At 39.2% G+C, this 22,423-nt stretch overlaps 1 protein-coding gene and 1 long non-coding RNA gene across 12 annotated transcripts in view; one reads left to right on the top strand and one right to left on the bottom strand.

Moving 5' to 3' along the window:
• ADGRB3 (adhesion G protein-coupled receptor B3) overlaps positions 1–22,423 on the bottom strand; it is a 459,396-nt gene that overhangs the window by 47,674 nt on the left and 389,299 nt on the right. The window lies entirely within an intron of this gene.
• Positions 9,686–22,141, top strand: LOC125689438 (uncharacterized). Of its 3 annotated transcripts, XR_007375268.1 has the most exons (3): positions 9,864–9,899; positions 16,813–16,876; positions 21,858–22,141. It is a non-coding gene; the product is annotated as an uncharacterized LOC125689438 (long non-coding RNA). The 3 variants fall into 3 exon arrangements; XR_007375266.1 differs by lacking the exon at positions 16,813–16,876 and having other exon boundaries at positions 9,686–9,899; XR_007375267.1 differs by lacking the exon at positions 9,864–9,899 and having other exon boundaries at positions 16,083–16,876.

The following is a 22,423-nucleotide window of genomic DNA, read 5'->3' as shown; positions in this document are numbered from 1 at the left end:
AGAAATATTAAGAATAAAGTCCTCATCACAATTGAAAGTGTCAAAATCACATCAATTGAACAATTTCACACCCAATATTAACAATGAAATATCACAATTCAGAAGAGTGGATGTGATGATTATTTCTTTATGCAACATGATGTGTCTTAAATGAATATAAGAAAGGACTGGACAAGTTTTGACTAAAATCCCAGTTCATTAAAAATATTGAATCAAGGATGGTAGATATGAAAGTTTGGAAAAGATAATACATATATAACACCAGGCTTGCATTTTAGTTCATTTTATATTCTTTATTAGTTTCAGATTGTGTTGCTTTGAAATTTCTACTGTAAATTTTCTCAGATTCTTACCTTCTTGCATCAAATACATAGTTTCACCTTATATCAACCTCAAAAGTTTCAAAACGTTATGCACTTAAAGACTCAATCATTTCATTTCCTGCTATGATTTTACATATATGACAAACACCTTGCCTCATAATGCTGGGTCAAATAACCTATCTAATTTGGGGCAGGGGAGTAGGCAGTGTTTCTAAATTACTGTATGCAAGATAATTATTATTTATGTTTAAAAAGTGAAATGTAGACTGGAGGAAAACAACAACAACAACAACAAAAAAGAGCAGATCCTGAAAATGCATCAGTCATTTAACCTTACATTTGGTTTATTTTTCACATTCAGTTGTCCCCAGTGTATGTGAATTCATAAAATCTATCCTGTTAAAGCCTGACTGGTAACAGCACTTCCTGTATACAATAAATACTTATTTAAGATGAAAGCTATGCAGCAAAATGCACAGTAAGCATTATAGAAAATACAGAAATGTTCTTTCATTTACTCATTGGCTCATTTGTTTTGACTTTCTAAGTCAACCCCAAATGCAACCCCAATTTGCCTTTCCATCAGTGTTTTTGTTAAAACATGGCATGTGCTGTTGGAACTACAATTTGACAAGAAATGACTTTTCAGGAACAATGTAGAATCTTTTAGGAAGAAGTTGCAGAGTTAAAACACTTCAAAAAATGCAAATATGCTATTTGTCTTATAAATAAGCAAATATGAACAAATCCTGAACTGTTTTGGTGAAATCAATGTTATCACTTATGGATGACTGAGTATAGATTGCAAGTTTTAGCTCATTCTTTATCCACTGTATTGAAAGAAAGATGATGATAATCTGATATAAATGTGGACATGGCTCTGTGGAAGAAAGAAGCGTGATGGAAATGTTAATGATCATGTTGATCACAAAATGAGAAGACAGAAGCAAGTTTTATTGAAAACAATCTGTGTTCTAGCTGGAATATACGACTGCTGATTTTAACTAAATTCTGAATGGCAGATGGGCTTCTAATGAACACTGATGGTAAGTCATGTAACAGCATATTTGTATCGCATACTATCAGAAAGATACAAAACAGCCTCAGAACATCACCTAACTACCACTGCTGGATATGCTGACAGAATCATGTGAAGGCACTGCTTGAAGTGAATTCAGCATCCCTCCATCCTCAGCAAGGGAACCAGCCCTGGCAGCTGGTACACAACCAGGTATAGCCATGGGCTCAGCACTTTTCGTCAGTACTCCCCTGGAATCCTGGCTTTTAAGTAATGCCGTATTCTTATTCTTTGATAAATAAAAAAAGAAACTACAACATGCTATGTCTGGGAAAATAATGTATCTGGGATGTGAAATCACAAACAGAAAAAATGATTCATTTTCACCAAAGGCCATCATTAAATTGGGTATTATCTCTAGCAAGAGTGCCGTAATTTTACAAGTGCCTTATTCTTATTTATTTTTCTCTTTCTCACCAGGCCTTGGACTACTCCCAGGCTCCTCCCTCTCCTTTTCTGTTTTGGCAAAGGATCATCACCTGCCCCCCCCCCCACCCATCTGCACCTGCAGCCCATAATTTACAAAGCCACAGCACGTCAACCAAAAGATATTTGTTCACATCCTCCCCAATTTCTTATTTGCTTTTAATTCTAGTATATTAAAACTCAACAATTTAATTACTTGTGCTGAGAGCCTTTCAACTTGAAACAAAATTAATTTTAACAGCATAATTTATTCTCACTTTCTTCAGCTTCTGAAATGAAGTTGGCTGTTACACTAACCTCTTCTTCCTCCCATAGCTGCTGTTCTCAGCTCCTCAGATTTAATTCTAAGCAGGAGAAAGGAGCTTTTCTGTCCTCAGAAAGCACAATTTCATGAGCTTTAATTGAGCCTTGAGTGTTTAGCTAGATTGAATATATAAGTAAGAGAAATAATCTCTTCTTCATAAACAATGTAATATTAAAAGCAAGGCTCACATCAGGCTTCAAATTATTTCCTTCTTTCATTCTTGTAAGGGAGACACTCAGTTGAAAAATGTGAAAAACAATGGTAATTCCAATCTACTTTTTCTAGAGTTTAATATTTGTAATGTAATAATGATAAGTAATACAGAGAACTGTTATCTATTTCCAGGACCTACAGAAACAGATCATGAGTATATCCTGAAAATCAGCATTTGTCACAATTTCTGGAACCTGTCATGGTTCTATGTTTTTTGTTTTTGTTTTTGTTTTTGTTTTTGGGTTTCAGTATTCCACATCAAAACATCATGTAGTGTACGGGGCATTAAAGTGTCACTGCCCCAATCCCAGCTACCTATCCCTGTACATTACAGCAGTCACGGGATCTGGCCCTTCCGGGTGGGGGGGGCGCTCTCTTGCTGCCTTGCAGTGGGTGCTGGAGGGTGCTTTCCTAGCCGTTCCAAGCTTTTCAGGTTTGAATCGGTCCCGGGAACTCTCTCTCTCTCATCTTGTCTGATTTATTAATCTCAATTGCAATTAAATTGTATCTATTGTGTTATCTTGTATTTCAATATTATAGTAAAATAAGTTTTCCTCCATAGATTGTTGCCGCTGTTCTTTTCCTTCCTTCCTTCCTTCCCATTTTTGTGGGACTGGGGTGGGGGGGGGGGGGGGGAGGGCAGAGGCCTGTAGCCCCTGTCACGGACATAGATTGATCTGGTCAAATCCGTGACAGATTTTTGGCGCCCAACGTGGGGCTCGACTGCTTTTTAACTTTTTGAACGAATCTCTTTTTCTCTCTGCTCTTAGAGAGCTTCGTTAGGGAGCATTATCAGTAGTTCAGGTTTCTGTGCTGGAAAACCTGACCTTGAAAGATTAGGCGTACTGCCAGTGTTCTGGGATATTTGTAAACTTTGAGCACTACTTAGTCTGAGTAGTGCCTTTTTCCTTTTTTTTCCCTCCTCTTGTTAGCTTCAATTCATTAACCCTTTTTTAGCAAGCACCAGCGATGAACCCACTCATTATCGTGGGGGTGCTGGGTAAAGGATTTAAAGCAATGGTGTTAGTCACAACCTACTGGCCAATAATCCATCTCACACTTGTGTGTTTTGGAATTGCATCCGTATATAACTATCTAAGGGCACTGATGGAGACACCTATGTTTTACCTATTTGCAATGTGGTATGATTTGAACTTTGACATCTACATCCCAGAAGGAATGGCTAATTTCTCAAACAACTACATCCCAGAAGGAATGGCTAATTTCACAAACAACTACATCCCAAATGGAATAGCTAATTTTACAAACAACACGATGTTCAGACCAGTCTCCGGGTTTTCTTCTCGGTTTGTCAAACGTTTTTTGAATCCTGAATTAATAGTCATGTTGGTGTGCATGTCATCAATTCTCCTGAATGTATTCTTTATTTGTAATAAGGGGAAGGAGTCTTCTCCAAAACTAGAGAATGATGACTGGCAGGGGATATGGAGAGGTTTAGGAAAGGTCTTAGAAGCATGGGGACCCGCAGTGTCATGGGATTTTACTCTTGAACACCTGTGGGATCCTGAGAAACTAAGCCAGTATTTGAGTCAGGGACTATGCGGCTTACATAAATCTAAGGAGGTACAACTTATTTGGGGTTTGGCTTGTGCTTACCGTGCCCTATATAATACCATTCGGGAGAGAGAGAGTTTCCGAGCTGAGGTTCAAGCCAAAGGGGAAAATCCCCAAGTCAAATCTAATCAATCACAGGAGACACCAGTAACAATACCGGTTGCTCCTGTGGAGGGCAAGAAATGGAAACGAGTGTCTTCGCGTCTTGAACGAAAAAGAGAAGAAGAGGAGGAGGAGGAGGAAGATCCAGGCGAGGGGCCCTCCTCAGAACCACCACCATCGCGAAAGGCAAAAGCAAAAACTAAGAGACATGCAGAAGAGAGTGATGAAGAGGAAGTCTCTATTACTACTCGCCGGCCTCTAAAGATGACTGAAATCCAAGGTTCAAGAAAGGAGTTCACACGGCGCCTGAATGAAAGTATTGTTTCCTGGTTGGTTCGCTGTTGGGACAGTGGGGCCCATAGCTTGTCTCTGGCTGGTAATGAAGCTCTCCAACTGGGTGCCATTGCCAGAGATCCAGCTATTGATAGAGGAATTAGTCGATGTTCGGATGAGGCTGCCTCCCTCTGGGAACGAGTGTTAATAGCCGTGAAGGAAAAGTATCCCTTCAAAAATGGCTTGAAGATTGCAATGAAAAAATGGGATACAGTTGAAAAGGGTACCCAGTATTTGAGGGAAATAGGCGTGGTGGAAATGTTGTATGACCCTGACTTTGTTCCTAACCACCCACAACAAAACCGCGACCCTGAAAGAGTGAGGACAACGCCTGAGATATGGCAGAAAATCGTGACAACAGCACCGGACAAATATGCCGCTACACTAACGTCAGCGTGTGACAGATACCAGGAACAACAGAGAACACCCTTAATTTATGAATTAATTCTTACGCTCCAAAACTACGAACAATTGCTGTCTCCAATTCATTCTGCCGTTGCTGCAATATCAAGAATGACGGAGCAAGTGTCTCAACTGATTAACCGTGACAAACCTGTAGCAGTATCAGAGACGCTGGATGAAGATCAGGATAATCAAATGAGTCTAGTGAAGGAGGTGAAGGAGATGAAGGAGATAATCTGAGCCCACCTAACTAAAGACGATAAACCTTCCTTCTTACGTGCACGATCAAAAATCTCAGCTGTTAGAGGCAGACGCTCTCCGGCTCAAGTAAGGAATAATACACCGCGAATTACCTTATGGTATTACCTACGTGACCATGGAGAAGACATGGGGAAGTGGCACGGTCAACCTACTCCTGTACTACGAGCCCGGGTGAAAGAATTACAAGGCAGATCTACCACCAGTGCAGTTGCTCCAGTTACCACAGGTAATGAATAGAGGGGCCCTGCCCTCAGTCGGGGGGGGAAAGGGATAATAGAGTATATTGGACTGTGTGGATTCGATGGCCTGGCACATCAGAACCACTGAAATATAAGGCCCTGGTGGACACTGGTGCACAGTGCACTCTGATGCCCTCGAGTCATGAAGGGACAGAATCAATCCATATTTCTGGAGTGACCGGGGGCTCTCAAGAATTGACTGTGTTGGAGGCCGAGATAAGCCTCACTGGTAAGGACTGGCAAAAACATCCTATTGTGACGGGCTCAGGGGCTCCATGTATACTAGGTATTGATTATCTCAGAAGGGGGCATTTCAAGGATCCTAAGGGGTATCGATGGGCCTTTGGAATAGCTGCTGTGGACACAGACAACATTAAGCAGCTGTCTGTTTTGCCTGGCCTGTCAGAAGATCCATCTGTTGTGGGGCTGCTGCGAGTAAAAGAGCAACAGGTACCAATTGCTACAAAAGTGGTGCACAGGCGTCAGTACCGCACCAACAGGGATTCTTTGCTCCCCATTCATAAGTTAATTTGTCAACTAGAGAGCCAGGGAGTGATCAGCAAAACTCACTCGCCTTTTAACAGCCCCATATGGCCAGTGCGTAAAGCCAGTGGAGAATGGAGGCTGACGGTGGACTACCGTGGCCTGAATGAAGTCACACCCCCACTGAGTGCTGCTGTGCCGGACATGTTAGAACTCCAGTATGAACTGGAGTCAAAAGCAGCCAAATGGTATGCCACCACTGACATTGCTAATGCCTTCTTTTCCATCCCTTTGGCCAAAGAATGTAAGCCACAGTTTGCTTTCACATGGAGGGGCATTCAGTATACCTGGAACCGTTTGCCCCAGGGGTGGAAACACAGCCCGACCATTTGCCATGGGTTGATTCAAACTGTATTGGAACAGGGCAGCGCTCCTGAGCACCTGCAGTACATTGATGACATCATTGTGTGGGGCGATACAGCACAAGAAGTCTTCACAAAAGGAGAGAGGATGATCCAAATTCTTCTGAGTGCTGGTTTTGCTATTAAGCGAAGCAAAGTGAAAGGACCTGCCCAGGAGATTCAGTTCCTAGGTATAAAGTGGCAAGATGGCCGTCGTCACATTCTGACAGACGTGATCGACAAAATCACTGCTATGTCTCCACCCACTAGCAAAAGAGAGACACAATCTTTTCTGGGTGCAGTGGGCTTTTGGAGAATGCATGTTCCAAACTACAGCCTCATTGTAAGCCCCCTTTATTATGTGACGCGAATGAGAAATGAGTTTACATGGGGCCCTGAGCAGCAGCAGGCTTTTGAACAGATTAAACAGGAGATAGCCCGTGCCGTGGCCCTAGGACCAGTACGAACGGGGCAGGGTATAAAGAACATCCTCTACACTGCTGCTGGAGAGAACGGTCCCACTTGGAGTTTGTGGCAAAGAGCCTCAGGAGAGACCCGAGGCCGACCCCTGGGATTCTGGAGTCGGGCATACAGAGGGTCTGAAGAGCACTACACTCCAACTGAGAAGGAGATCTTAGCCGCTTATGAAGGGGTTCGGGCTGCTTCCGAAGTAGTCGGTACTGAAACACAGCTCCTTCTGGCACCTCGACTGCCAGTGCTGAACTGGATGTTTAAAGGAACGGTTCCCTCCACCCATCATGCTACTGATGCCACTTGGAGTAAGTGGATTGCACTGATTACACAAAGAGCACGGATGGGGAACCTCAGCCGTCCAGGAATCCTAGAAGTCATCATGGACTGGCCTGAAGGTAAAAAGTTTGGAACACCACCAGCAGAAGAAGTATCACGTGCTAAAGAAGCCCCACCATACAATGAACTACCAGAGAATGAAAAGAAATATGCCCTGTTCACAGATGGATCGTGTCGTATTGTGGGAAAGCATCGCAGATGGAAAGCTGCTGTGTGGAGCCCCACACGACAAGTTGCAGAGGCCACTGAAGGGAAAGGCGAATCAAGCCAATTTGCAGAGGTAAAGGCTGTCCAACTGGCCTTAGATGTCGCTGAACGGGAGAGGTGGCCAATGCTCTATCTTTACACTGACTCATGGATGGTAGCAAATGCCTTATGGGGGTGGTTACAGCAGTGGGAGCAAAATAACTGGCAAAGAAGGGGTAAACCTATTTGGGCTGCTGAACTGTGGAAAGACGTTGCTGCCCGAACAAAGACTATGGTTGTAAAGGTGCGCCATGTAGATGCTCATGTGCCCAAGAGTCGGGCTACTGAAGAACAGCAAAATAACCATCAGGTAGACCGAGCTGCCAGAATTGAGGTGGCTCAAATAGACCTGGACTGGCAGAACAAGGGTGAATTATTTCTGGCTCGGTGGGCCCATGAGACCTCAGGTCATCAAGGGAGAGATGCAACATACAAATGGGCTAGAGACCGAGGGGTGGACTTAACTATGGATGCCATTGCACAGGTTATTCATAACTGTGAAACATGTGCCATCATCAAACAAGCCAAGAGGATGAAACCTCTGTGGGAGGAAGGGCGATGGCAAAAGTACAAATATGGGGAGGCATGGCAGGTTGATTATATCACCTTGCCACGATCTCGCAATGGTAAGCATTATGTGCTTACTATGGTGGAGGCAACCACTGGGTGGCTTGAAACATATGCAGTACCCCATGCTACCGCCCGAAACACCATACTGGGTCTCGAGAAACAAGTCCTGTGGCGACATGGCACCCCAGAAAGGATTGAGTCAGATAATGGGACTCATTTCAAAAATTCTCTTGTAAATACTTGGGCCAAAGATCATGGCATCGAGTGGATTTACCATATTCCCTATCATGCACCAGCCTCTGGTAAAATTGAACGATACAATGGATTGTTAAAAACGATGCTAAAAGCACTGGGTGGCGGAACATTTAAGCACTGGGAGAAGCATTTGGCAGAAGCCACCTGGTTAGTCAATACCAGAGGATCTATTAATCGTGATGGTCCTAATCAATCCAGTTCCCTACATACTGTAGAGGGAGATAAAGTCCCTGTTGTACATGTAAAGAACATGTTAGGAAAGGCAGTTTGGGTTCTTCCAGCTTCTGGAAAGGGCAAACCTCTCCGTGGTACAGTTTTTGCCCAGGGACCAGGATCCACTTGGTGGGTAATGCAGAAGAGTGGGGATGTCCAGTGTGTACCACAAGGAAACTTGATGCCGGGGGAGTGCAGTTACTAATTCTATGTATATGTATATAGCCATGTGTGCATTTTAATCATTTTTTGTTTGTTTGTATATATGTATATATATTTTAAGCATGATGTAACGATGTAGAATAAGGGGTGGAATGTCATGGTTCTATGTTTTTTGTTTTTGTTTTTGGGTTTCAGTATTCCACATCAAAACATCATGTAGTGTACGGGGCATTAAAGTGTCACTGCCCCAATTCCAAGTACCTATCCCTGTACATTACAGCAGTCACGGGATCTGGCCCTTCCGGGTGGGGGGGGCGCTCTCTTGCTGCCTTGCAGTGGGTGCTGGAGGGTGCTTTCCTAGCCGTTCCAAGCTTTTCAGGTTTGAATCGGTCCCGGGAACTCTCTCTCTCTCATCTTGTCTGATTTATTAATCTCAATTGCAATTAAATTGTATCTATTGTGTTATCTTGTATTTCAATATTATAGTAAAATAAGTTTTCCTCCATAGATTGTTGCCGCTGTTCTTTTCCTTCCTTCCTTCCTTCCCATTTTTGTGGGACTGGGGTGGGGGGGGGGGGGGGAGGGCAGAGGCCTGTCGCCCCTGTCACGGACATAGATTGATCTGGTCAAATCCGTGACAGATTTTTTATTTTATTTTATTTTAAATAAAAGAGCATATCTTCCACACAAAGACAAAGAGGTTTACCTGATTTTTCGTCTTACCCTGAAACCAGTCCTTTTTTCTACAACAAACTAGTTGCCGGTCTCTGCATTCTAATAAATATCATAAAAACCAAAACAACTGGAAAATAAATGCAAAGAATGCAATCTATATTCTTGATAACAAAATGAGTAGGGCTAAAATCCACTCAACTGGAATTTGTTGTAAAAAGATTCAGGAATTAGTATAAACTCATGAAAATAATTAAATTTCATGGAGATTAAAAATTTAGCACTAAAGAGATAAAAGGGTGCTAATTTTATTCTTATGAAATCTGACCACAGACTGAATACACAAACAAGAAACACTTCAAGAACACAATGAAGAAATAGTGAAACAAAGAATAATGAAAACAAAGACAATGCAAAGAACAGAAACAGAACTTCTTGCTAAAGCTGGCATTCAGCGATTGGTTTTTGTGACCCTCAAGTCCTTAAACAGGCATAGAACAATTTATCTTTTCTATGTTCATGCTAAATGAATCAATCTACAAAGGAAAATACTATATAGTTCTCTATTTATTTGCCTTCTTTACTGACTTTTTAAAAATGACTTGATGTATGGGAACTGCTGAGTCACAGCCTGAACCTCTGATTGATCACCTGAGGTGAGCCATGAGTCAGCCAGAGGAGCACAGATGAAGGCAATTCACCTGTGCTGCCGGAAAGGGTGGAGCCAGGCTCCACTTGTCCTAGACCTATTTAAGAGCTGGCTACCGGGGGGGGAAGATCTCTTCTGGAGGTTGCCTCTACAGGTGTTTTGTGGGTGAGCCCAGCATAAGGGTAAGCCTTCCATTTATTCTCTTTTTTTTATCATAGCCTACTTTACCTAACTCTCTTGTTTATTTTGTGATTATAGCGTCTTAATATCCATTGATTATACACTTGAACAACAGAATGTCTTTGTCTCAGGAATGGAAATCACTGTCACACTACAGGAATAGCACATACTGTTCAGTTAACATTAAATTCTAGAGTAAAGTACCACAAAGTGCTAGATGAGCTTTCAGAAACTGAGACAAACAAGCAGGGACTTTCATTGTAAGATAGTGCTTTAGGAAGAGGGAAGGTATTTCAATGGTAAATGTGGCAAGTATGGCTGTCTCTTCAGTTTCAAAATTGTTAATTTCCTAAACGCTTGAGAAATTATAGCTGTAGACTTTCAGGTTTCCCTTTCAGATTAATCCTTTCCAGGATTATTATTAATACTGGCACCACAAAACTTTGAGGGTAATATTTAAATTTTAAAAAATTGCATGTTCTTTTCTTTTTCTGTGCTAGCATACTTATAATATCTCTTATTCAAGCAAGGAAAACAGGAAATCTGAAACGCATACTGGAAATATCAATCTAAAGAGTTTGTTCTAAAATTATTGAATCATCTAAAATGGAAAAGACCTTCAAGATCATCAAGCCCAACCATTAATCAGACTTACTGAGTCCCCTCCCTAAGCCATGTACCTTGGTGTCACATCCACCCATTGAATATCTCTAGGGATGAGGACTGTATCACTTTCCTGGGCAGCCCATTCCAATGTTTGAATACCTTATCTGTGAAATAATATTATTCATACTCTTAACTCAACAGTTGAAAAGCTACTGTAATTAACTTATATACAAACTTTTTGATATTCTAAAATTCTCCTCCACTGTTCTTAATAGCCAATGGTTCAAGTGGTTTAACTTCACTACTTTATGTTCTGATACCTTTACATGATAACCTAAAATAATTAGCATTAGACTTCATGAGCATTTATGTGAGAGATTTGCATGGCTAATTATTGTACTGCAAGATTTTGCATGGTACAAGATAATGTGAATGGTAACCTTTACTTGGAATTTTGGAGCAATTTAGTTTTTTAGTACAACAGCTGTAGTTTATGAATATTTACGCATTCACCTCCATACACGTTATAACGGATAATCGAGGACAATCAATTTTTCTTCTTCTACTCAACCACATTTTTTTCACAACAAATAAGATGACTTTCTAGGTTCAGAGATAATTAGCTTCAAAATGACCCAGTTTCTGTAATTCCTTTACTTTAATTTATGGCTACGGCCTCACAAAGAACATCTTTATCAACAGCATCAAAATTCCACAGGTAGATACATTCAGTAATGAGTTTTCATTACTTTTTTTTTTTGGTATTTTGTATGAATTATCACAAATGTTAAAATTGGGACTACTACATGTGCAGCACAATCTGTTCAGCTGTTTTGGTTTAAGGTTCATTTTTCTGCCACATCTGGTTTTCTGTTCTGGATTGAAAACAGTGAGGAATGCTGGAATGCTGCCCTGCAGGGGTCAATGCTGCGGCCAATACTCTTCAGTGGGGTCAAGTGCATCCTTAGCAAGTTTCCTGATGACACCAAGCTGTGAGGTGAGGTTGGCATACCAGAGAGACAGTATACTATCCAGAGGGGCCTAGACCTGGCCCAAGTGTACCTATTGAGTTCAACAGATCCAAATACAAGATCTTGCACCTGGGTTAAGACAACTCTCACAACAAATACAAGCTGGGGGATGAAAGGATTGAAAGCAGTTCTGCCAAAAATGACCTCGGGTACTGGTGTATGGCAAGCTGAACATAAGCCAGCAATGTGTGTCTTTGCAGCCCAGAGAGCCAACTGCATCCTGGGCTGCATCAAAAGAAGTATGGCCAGCAGGTTGAAAGAGGGGATCGTGCCCCTCTGCTCTGTGCTGGTGAGGCTTCACCTGGAGATGAAGCTTACTTCAATGCTTACTTCAAAAGTAGCTTTGAAATATACCCCTCATGAGGGAAGCAGTCACAATCTTTATTAGCTGATGACAAAGGAGATCAGACAGAATGTCTCTTATTTTTCACCAAGTACGGACTCCAGCAACGCAGGTGCTGTTTGTACCTGATTTAGAAATAGCATGCAGTCACTCCTACCCCTCATATCAGTAACCTCTGCATTTGAACCCAAATTCCTCTGCTGGTCACTATTCTTTTCCAGACCTTAAAATGCACATAGTACAAAATCATTCCATTAATCAGGTGTAAAGGGATATTCTACTATTTTTGGCATAGAAGTGTGTTTGTAAAAGTTCATTTTTTTGTACCTGAAAATCTTCCTTGCACTGTCTTATGTCAAAACCTGTCTGCTCTAGTAAAAACAACAGCATCCTTTATGTGCTGGAATGTGAGCATGTGATCCATGCCAATTAATTTAGTGTATTCCTTGCCACAGTTTTGACATGAGCCAAAAGGTGCTCTCTCAAGCCAGGCTCAACCACAGATTGAATGAGAGCCTGGGCTAGGTTCTCTGCCCTCTGGTCAATCAGCAGGCAGCTTATCTCCTGCCTTGGAGAGCTGAGTTGTGTGCCTGCATGCCGTCTTGTGCCAGTTTGTCTCAGGGCTATAAAAACATTTGTGGCCAATTGTAGTTACTGGCTTGGACACAGGCAAGAAGTGCGGTTGGATAATTCATAACACGTTAAGCTATTGCTACCATATGAGACAATAAAATCCATTCTATATTGTTTACAATTCTCTAGAGGTTGTCACTGCAGTATGTAGGTTTAAAGTATGTTAGCTCAGAATTGCTTTCTTCATGGCATGCTTACTGTAAATTGAAAGCCAGTTGGATGAGAGTTCTCATACACTCACACTCATTTTAGTCATTCTCCCAGTCTGAATTGTTATTGCTAGGTTATACGCAACCAAATGAACTCGGCACAAGCAATATCATAGAACAGGTTAGAGACTAATTTAATTTCTTTGACTGCAAGGCCTGGTAAGCCTGGTAAGGGAATCTTCTTCCCTTTTTGCCTTGGTGCTGTGAATATGCATATTTTTCTGGACTGTCCGAGAGGGAATGAATAAAAAGGATTCTCTAATTGTTTCCAGGGCTAATTCAAAAGTTAGTACAAAGACTCCCCTTAATTTATTTTGGGCACTACACCAGAAGAATAAGGATGGTAAATATATGAATAGAAGATTATAGTCTCATTCTGTATCTTGAGTATTTTAAATGCTTACAAAAGTATTGGATGAATAATTTTTCTAGTAAGTGAATATAGTCAATTTCACCTCATGCATTGCTTCTGCTGGCTTTGGTGTTAAACATTTTAACAATGGTAAATGCCAACCATAGGCACAAAATAACAGTATTGTAACAATGTATGTCCTTACATGAATATGTTGTGAAGTTTATGGAGCAGGTTTTCAGATAAGACAAAAAAAAAAGTCCTTTATGCCTTTAATTTAAAAATCAAGTATAAGGCCATGATATTCAGAAAAATTAGTAAAAACAGCATTGTGAGGTTCTGCATTTATCTCATCTGAAATATTTCTTATTTTAAAGTGGATTTCTCATTTTAAAAAGCATAGATTTGTGAATAAAGCATAATTAGTTTTTTGAATTAATGGGCAAATAAAATCAACCTCTTCTTTGAAGAACAGATGAAGTTCTTATGTTCTTGCTTATAATGGAGGGATGTACAACTAGCTGTGACTCAAAAGAAAACAAGGAATGCACACTAGCAGAATGGTTGTAGTGTTCTGTCAGAAAGAATTCTACTTACTTGGAAAATATGCAAATTAAGGTGGGGATTATAGAAAAATAATAAATAGGCTTCGCTGATGTTATTTACTCTTTGCTTTTCAGTACAGCAATTTTTCAGAAAGTGTTTTTAGACTCTAAAAATTTCATACAGTTTAAAATATGGAATGTGCAGTGTGCTCTCATAAATGAAGACAGTTGCTCTTGGCAGGTTTGAAAAGATATAACAGGCAACTGTGTAAACACTGAAGCAAAAGCTGTTTGGAATATTTAGATGCATTAGCATAAGAATGGCTATACATGTTTGGAGAAGAATGGAGGATACAAGAGCCAACAGTCAATTAGAGTGATGAGCAACTCACGCCAAGCATTCCAAAGGTCCTGAGTCTTCCTAAGTTTAATTTATTTAAAAGTTCACTGTGGGCACTGTGCGAGTAGCCAGGGGCAATGAGCCAGGATTGATAATGAAGGGGTGGCTGAGCTAAGCATAAGGGTTACTCATGAGTCAGCAACGACTGGAGCTTAAAGAAAAGAGTAGTTTATAGTTCAGTTGTGAGGGAGGTCCCTATGCAGTTCACAGAAAAGGAGGATAAAGTGTCTGGGCACTGACAAAGGCAGGGAATCAAAGGTGCTTTGTTGAAGAGATGATGTAACATAAGAGTTAACAATAGCGACTGATAGATTTGCGACAAAAGAGTCTGGTATTTGAGACTTCAGTTTCCTATTGGAGGATTCAAGCGCACGCAGTGCAAATTGATGTCCTGATGGAAAAATTTCTAGGCCAAGATCCAGATGGGTAGATGGAGAATAGTGATTTGTGTTGCTTCTCAATGATATATTGTTAAAGACCTTGTCAACAAATTATTCTTATAGAAAAATATGATCAGCACTCTATCACAATCTCTACTTTCAGCTTAAATTAGATCATGTTTGTTCAATTTTCAATTTTGACCTAATTTGCTAACAATTAAAGTGATGTAATTTTAGGGGGTTTCCACAGCAATCAAAATGATGACAAAAAAGAGAAGTTCAACAACAATGCCTGCAGTTGACTTTCACTTAGTCTGACTGTGATAATCATAACCCTGCCATACAAAAACAGTCCATCTTCTCATCTGGGATACTGACATCAGCAAATATTCCTTCTCTCCATTGCTGTAAGAGTTCCATCTAATTCCACTGTTAATTGAAACTATTGAAGCAATAGCAGCTTTGTAATTATATTATCATACATAACATACCTTTACTCTTATGTTTATTTTTTAATCACAGCTAAATATATACATCCTAAAAAGTATTTATTTAAGAAGAATGATGACAGAAAGATGATTTTGCTTATATGGGTATCCCTAGTTTCAAGCATGCATATTTCTATCTCTGTCTGACCTTCAGTTTTCGTCACTGCATACCATGGCTACTGAGATGTTGAGTAATTAGATAATTGATTGCAGTTGGGGAAAAAAAGCAATAGTATCCACAATCAAAGAAACAAGGAGGTTGTGACCATGTGTACATGAAAGACTGAAGAAGAATAAGAACAATATGTTAAAAAGTCAGTTCACCACTTCATAGCTTCCATTCATTACTTCCATAGTAAGATAAAATGTCATTTTAATATTTTTTTTTTTGAGACCTCTTGTGCTGCTTGTATTTTTGTACTGTCTTGCAGCAAGGAGAAAATTGTGTCAGGTATTACACTCAGCTCTATTTATCTGCTATGCTAAACCAGATGGATAAAAAGTCTGTAGTATCAATGAAACGAACAACCAAAAGCTGAAATAACGTGGAATCTTTCACAATGATTTATTTAGTGTAATTGCAAAACTTGTAATTACTAGAGGGACACTGTAACAACCTGTGTATTTTAAAGGTGTAAAGAATGAAAAGAGAGACAAGAGGAAGCAGGAGGAATACAAACAGTAATAGCTCTTCTATCATAATATTTCAAGCCAAATTTCTGAATTAAAGAGACCAGAAACATCTTTATACTGGCCTTGGCTTTCTTGCCTGTATTCATATCTACTCCTTTCACCTTAGTTCAACTCATAGGGAGTCTCTTGATGGATAGAGAGAGGTTTCCAAATGAAGAAGGAAATATTTTTGGAGAATCTTTGGACAGCAGGCACAGAGACTTCAGCAAGATAAACTACATAAATAACTATTACCTAACAACATGACAGCCTTCTGCAGGTGGGCTTCAGATAATGCTTTCAAAGCAATTTGAAGGGCTTCCCCTTAAGATAGCTACAGCAGAAAAAGAACGACAGTGTCTCAGAGCTGGCTGTTTCAGGGAGACAAATCAGAAAGGCTCCATGATCAGCTTGAAGAAGGTCATATAATCTTCTGAGCTCTGGATGTATAAGCAGCAACAAAAGGAAGCACAATGCATACAAAACTTCCACTATGGAAACTCATTCATAATGTACAGTGTAAACATATATAATTCATACCAAAAAAGCTGATCTGAAATTCCAGTGCTTACTTGAATTATTTAATCTTCAGTTCCACTCACAACAGAAGTGTCCGTTTGCACATAGAAATGAGAGAGTTAAACTTAATAAGAAGGTAATTTGTATTCCCTAATGGAGAGTATGAGGTCACTGTGTGAATGAACATTTATCAAAGAGAAGATGAACTTAAATAAAACTACATCTTTATTGCCTCAAGGTTAGTGTTTTGAATTATATCTGTTCTGTGTATGACTTAGGCTGCAATCTCCTTGAAAGAGGAGCACCCAGTGCTCTCTTAGTGTTGGTACAGAAGAGCACTCCAGGATACCTGATAGACATGATTGCTAATCACATAATTGTTCGGGGTGTTGCCTTGACAGAAACTTAATCCTAATAATGTTTTCCCCCAAAAAGGTTTGATATAGCTTTGGATAAGTACAGCAGTGAAAACCTGGTAAGAAAAGGCAAAATGCATTTCTTGAAGGCTTGTTTTATATATGACTCATAGGGCAAACAGAAACCCTCAGTTTACAAAACTGCAAATTTATCTTCACCCCACATATCAGGTCTGTTTACCAAAATCTGTTGCTGCTTAATAAATTACTCATGTGTTTCAGACTGCCTCTCGTCATCGATTTTAGCTCTAGTTACCTTTGAGTGTTCTGCTATTTCCTGGTTTGTTCCTTCATTAATATTGCCTTCTCAATCCATGGTAGGCACAGTTTCTAAAGATAAATTGTTTTCAACCCTTGAAGGTGGTAACACTGTGACAGCTTTATGGTAAGTGCTCATTCCTAATTATTTTAGAACTACAGTTGAATCAACTTAAGCCGATAAGGCAGATATTTTGTGGACTTATTTTTTCCCCCTCTTCTCCTTTTCCTGTACCTATTTTTAGCCATTAAACAAAGTTAATAAGCATATTTGTGATTATTTATTGTACATTAAGTTGGCTAACTGTAAGACAGCTTCCTTTCTCTGCATGGCACAGAAGCACTGGTTGACTTGAGCTCGTAGATCTTTTTTTAAAAAAAATCTCTTGTGAGAACACTCATTTTAATTACTCAATTGATCTCAATAAACTATCACCATATATGTTTCAAAACCTCCTTTTCCACTTTCTTATTTTAAATTAAAAATCATCTAATATTTTTTCTCAGTCAAAGATATTACAGAGGTTATAATATTTACAAGAGAATTGCTGGCTTAAAAATATGTGAATTTTGAATAAGCTGAAATGCTGACAACTTCTTTGTGTCACAGAACTCTGTTTTTCTTGAAAAAACAGACAACAGGATGCAGCAGATCGTCTGCAGTTTTGGGTCTGAGCATTGGATACATGTGGATCAGTTTTATCTGTGGTCTTTTTTTAAAAAAAATTACTGCTAGTTATTGGGAAAGGTTGCACGAAGTTGTGATCAGGACACAGTGTGATTTAGAGTAAAATTGCAAGTCATAGACCTAGGATTACTTTATGTCTTCAAAACACTATAAAATTGCAACTTGGGACTCAATGTTATAGAATTTTAAGATAGCCAAAGGAATACATGAGTTTAAAATCAGTAAGAGAATAGGCTAACTGCTGAGTGCTTTGGATGCAGTATTGGCTTCAAAAACCTTTAAAATGCTGACTGCAAAAAGATAGGGAGGCATATTGGGGAAAGGATCATTCATTCCCTTCTCTTCCATGCTTCCCTACCTGTCTGCTTAATGTAGACACCACAGCAAATAAGACAGATCGTTGAGCTGATACAGTACTGCTGTTCTTATGATCTAAAGCTGGCAGGTAACAAAATTACATCAGATAATTTTAAAAATCAGGTCAAATCATGAGGGATAACAGTTCTGTCTGTGTAAAGAAAATCCCTTTCATCTACGTAGTCATGAAGAACAGACAATACTCTCTTGCTCTATTTAAACAAAGGTTCAAGATCTTCGATACAACTTTTGTGCACATCACCCAAGCCAGCACCAATTTCTTTCACTTCCCAGGAATATCATCCTCTCTCCTTTATAGCCATCATCCTTCAGTCTTATCTTTTGTATTTTTTTCCTTCATGAAAGAAGCTATATTTCAGATTATTGCTCTAGATGAAATACTTTGATTTAATATAAATGAGCAGCATTTTATAAAACCAAATTTTCTCTGCCCTTATACTGATTTCTCTGTGAATTTAATGGCTTTTCGAGACAGACAGTTTCACAGTTCTCAAGGTGTAGTCCTATTTCCTGCTTGGTTTTGTGCATTTTTCATATAGAAACAGAAGGGAGATGCAGACACATAATGAAACAGAAATGCCTTTCAAATATGGTGAGCTTAGGTATAAAGTGTGGTATCAGTGGTACTGTTAAGGTACTGAAAATCTTTATATCTGATACTAGATTGAGTGAAACTACTAGCTGGCTTGCTGACCTTGCATGCTATTTTTTTTTTCCCCTCCCATCTGTACTTGCTTCCCCCAGCTATAAGCAGTGGTGATGACACGCACCATTCATTAAACATTCAGACACAAAGATGAAAACCATATTTTTACAAATAAAAATTGGAGTAAGTGAATTTTAAGTTGAATGCATCTTTCTGGTTTTAAACAACTTTTTCTCAAAGAAATGCAAAGAAACATAGCAGAAAATCTTTGAACCATCTGTCAAAAGGAAAGGCCAAACATAAAGCAAACAACTACCTACTCTCTTGAGCTCAACAGGTGTTTGTATGTGGATGTGAAGTTTTATCTTCTTATCAATATCTGTCACTCAACAGAATAATGTGAGAATGGCAGAGATGGAGAGATTAAAAAATAACAAAACATAAATAGGCTAAAAAGTGTTGCCATAGAGACCAATTCAGATGTTATAAAAATAGTTTTGTATTGTTGGTATCATTATTTTCTTGTTCAGTATTCTACCTGACTAGAGCAGACAGGCTCAACAAGATCCTCAGAGTCATCCAAAACAAAGTAGCATGTCTAGAGAGGATCTCAAAAGGTGCTTTGAATCTATGGTTACCTGCAAATTTGTATTACTAGATTCAAAAAGCTTAGTAACAAAACTCTTGGCTTCCAAGAGCTAAGACTTTTGGCACTTTGCAGCTGTTTCAATTTGTAGCAGTTTCCTGGCAATTACAGAAAATACCTTCTTACAAAATTGAAAAGAAAAATGTCCCTTTAAAATTACTGAAGTTGTTTCAGTGGTGTTTTGAGATCATTCTTGTTTTGTGTATGGCTTTCATGTGTGTATCTGTGTGTGTGTGTGAGTTAATGAATTCAGAGTTTTTTTGGTTTTTGCTTTTTGTTTTTAACAATGGGAATTTGACAAATTGATAAATAGGACATTATTTAGGATTAGTTTTAACTGTAATATTGAGTTTTCCAATTAATTTTGATATGAGAATCATTGCCCAGTCATTGCTGTATGTGCTAGAAACATTTCTTAGAAACCTACTTTCATAAATGATTTTCTATTTATTTATTTAATACAACAAAGAATTTTTAGGAAAGGTTTTCAGTCAATGAAGTAGATCTCCTCAGAAAAGCATTTTTTGTTACAAGTAAAAAAGGTAGTAACATAAATAAAAGAAAAGAAAATCCAAAAATTATTCCTGCTTTCCATACTTCCAATGTCTTAAACCTATTAAGCAAGATTGTGTGAGCCTTGTGTTTGCTTAGCTTATCCTAGCAGTTGGACCAGTTCACTTTGTTCTAATCCTATTTCTCTAGTCCCTGGTTTAAAAACTGCTAAGACGAGTGTACTTACAGATTAGTTACTCCAGAGATGAGGGATTTGAGGTATGTATTTTATTGCATTAGGAAAGTGATTAGAATTAGTTGAATTCTATCTGCCAAAAAAGGGTGATACATTTTAATGAAAAAATCTGCTTAGTGTGACTGAAACTGAATGGGCGAGTTTTTTGCTTTTTGTGGCTTTTTGTACTGGCAAGGAAGTTGTTCACCACAGGAAATTCTAAGTCCATGGTACTGACAGACATTTCATCCTCTTCTCCTGTAGTGCTGTGGTTTGGTGAGGTTAGCTTTGCAAGCCTCCTAGAACCCTTACCACTGGGCTTGTGTTGGAGCTTCCATTTCTTGCAGATGGTTTTGAGGGCACAGCTCACCCCAACCAGCAGGTTTTTTGTTCATTATTTCTAGGCAACAGGTGTGTTTTGATTGATATTTCTGGTGTGATATTTCTGGGAGCAGTCTGTTTGACCACAAGGAAATGAGCTCAAGAGAACAGCTCCAGATCCCTGCAGTAATGAATTCCAGTTCACAAATGGCTGTGAGATAAAAGCCATTGTGAGGACCTTGCTTCATTTGGAGACTTCAGCAGTGTCAGTGGCTGGTAGTACAGTGGGGAATATCAGGCAAGTATTCCGATGCATGCCACAGGTGACGCTGCTGAAGATCTTATGTGCTAATTCCCAGAGTGAAAAGGAAAGAAAATGATAGAACAAAATATAAAGGACTTGTCATATCTAACATGTTTTCTGCCTAGGCCATTAACACGACAAGGCCAAGCTTATTGGAAGGTCCCAGGAACATGAGGGAAAAAATAAAGCTTTTAACTGCTGCAGTTCATAGTCTTACTGAACCCTGAAATATAGTGTTAAAAGAAGAGACTAATAAAAGACAAGATAGCTTCTAGCATCAGATACACTTGTTTGCCAGAACACTAGCAGGATTTCACTGTAGGAAAAGTAAGAAAAGTCGCACAAAGCCTTAAAAAATGGCAACATGGTTTACATTTTAACAGCATAAGAAGGGTTTTTATCAGGCAATATTGAGAAAAGAGAAAGCCACAACTGTGAAAGAGCTAAATGAAATCCAAAAGGGAAGATGCATGTTTGTGAGGACAAGCAGAAAAGAGCATGTGCTTTCTTTAGCACACTGGGCATTAATTTGAATGCCATTGTCCAAAGCATTATCACAGTCAGATGTCAGAGCAGGTTCCTGGCAAATCCACCTAACTAAATAATCTGTTTCATTGTACACCTATGTCAAAGCCCCTGTCAGAAAGGCATGCATCTGATGGATGCTGCCCGTGGATTTTCTCCACCTGAGCATCTCCAAAGCAGTCATTCAGCTTGACAAATTGCTGGTATCTTTCCAGTCTTCTAAAAGAGAACTGGTCATGGCTCAGGCAGCTTTATCTGGATGTATAAACATCCTAATCTTTGATCAGGATGTGTATCTTTACAGCAGAGAAAATAATGAGTATAGTAGATGAATACATGCACTTTTCAGGCTCAGTAAGCTGACATCTCTCTGAATGAGATATAAATTGGAAAATTCATGAGCACAACATTAGTATACAGGAAATTTAACCACTTTAAGGCAAAACTCTTCTACCTAGGATGTTTCTATTGTAAGGTGTTACCTGACTAAGGCAAATATATGGAGAATTTTTTTATGAAGTATTTTTATTTCTTACATTCGTGGAGCTACTCTTAGAAATGTAAAGGGGAAAAAAATAAAACAACAACTGTAAGAATCTTTGTTAAATCTCATAGAGTCACTGAAAAGCAACATTGGTGGGTTCACCTTCTTCATGGTCAGTGTGCTGTAGACAAAAACTGAACAGCTGGAAGAAAACCAGGCACCACAGGAAAAAACTGACAGTCTCAAGGGGAAAAGGAGACTTTAGCGATCAGTTTATTTCCCTAGTATTTTAACATAGGAGGAGCCATCCATAGTCAGAGTTATTGCTTGATTAGATTAGATACAATATTAGAGTTCAAGATTTTGTATTTTTTTTTTCTTTTTTTCAGCTCTCTACATACAAGCAAAAGCACTCATGGCAGAGACAACAATTCACTGCTTAAATGAAACAGCTACCAGCAAAGAATAAAAGGCTTTACAGAAAGACTTCAGTTCTACGTTGACCTCGTCCTGGCAACAATCCCAGCATCTGACAGTTAATTTCAACAAATTAGAGACAAATAACTAATGGAATAGACTTGCCAAAAACCTACCTAACTTTGCCAAAAAAGAGAGATATCAGTGATGTCAGCATCTAAAAACACTATTATTGCACTGGATAGATTGAATGGACAACACAACTGATGGCCAAATTTTGAAGAGACAGCATGTCAAATTCCTGCTGTACTGGGCAGAGATCTACTCTAAAAGTAACACTGGGATACAAGAAAAGGCAATGAAGCTACTACACCTGTGTGCTAGCTTGCTTTGATTAAGCAAGTTCTGCTAGAGTTCAGAAACAGTGAGGTGAATAAAGTGAGAAATCTTATCAAATTAAAAAAAAAACATATCAGCAACAACAAAAAATCAAAAAACAATTCTCCAGATTCTAGAAGACTCTTTGACAAGTCTTGCA

Source organism: Lagopus muta, chromosome 2 (assembly GCF_023343835.1).
Source record: "Lagopus muta isolate bLagMut1 chromosome 2, bLagMut1 primary, whole genome shotgun sequence".
NCBI classification, from domain to species: Eukaryota; Metazoa; Chordata; class Aves; order Galliformes; family Phasianidae; genus Lagopus; species Lagopus muta.
Note: the sequence above shows the minus strand (reverse complement) of the source record. Positions and strands in the feature narration are given on the sequence as shown.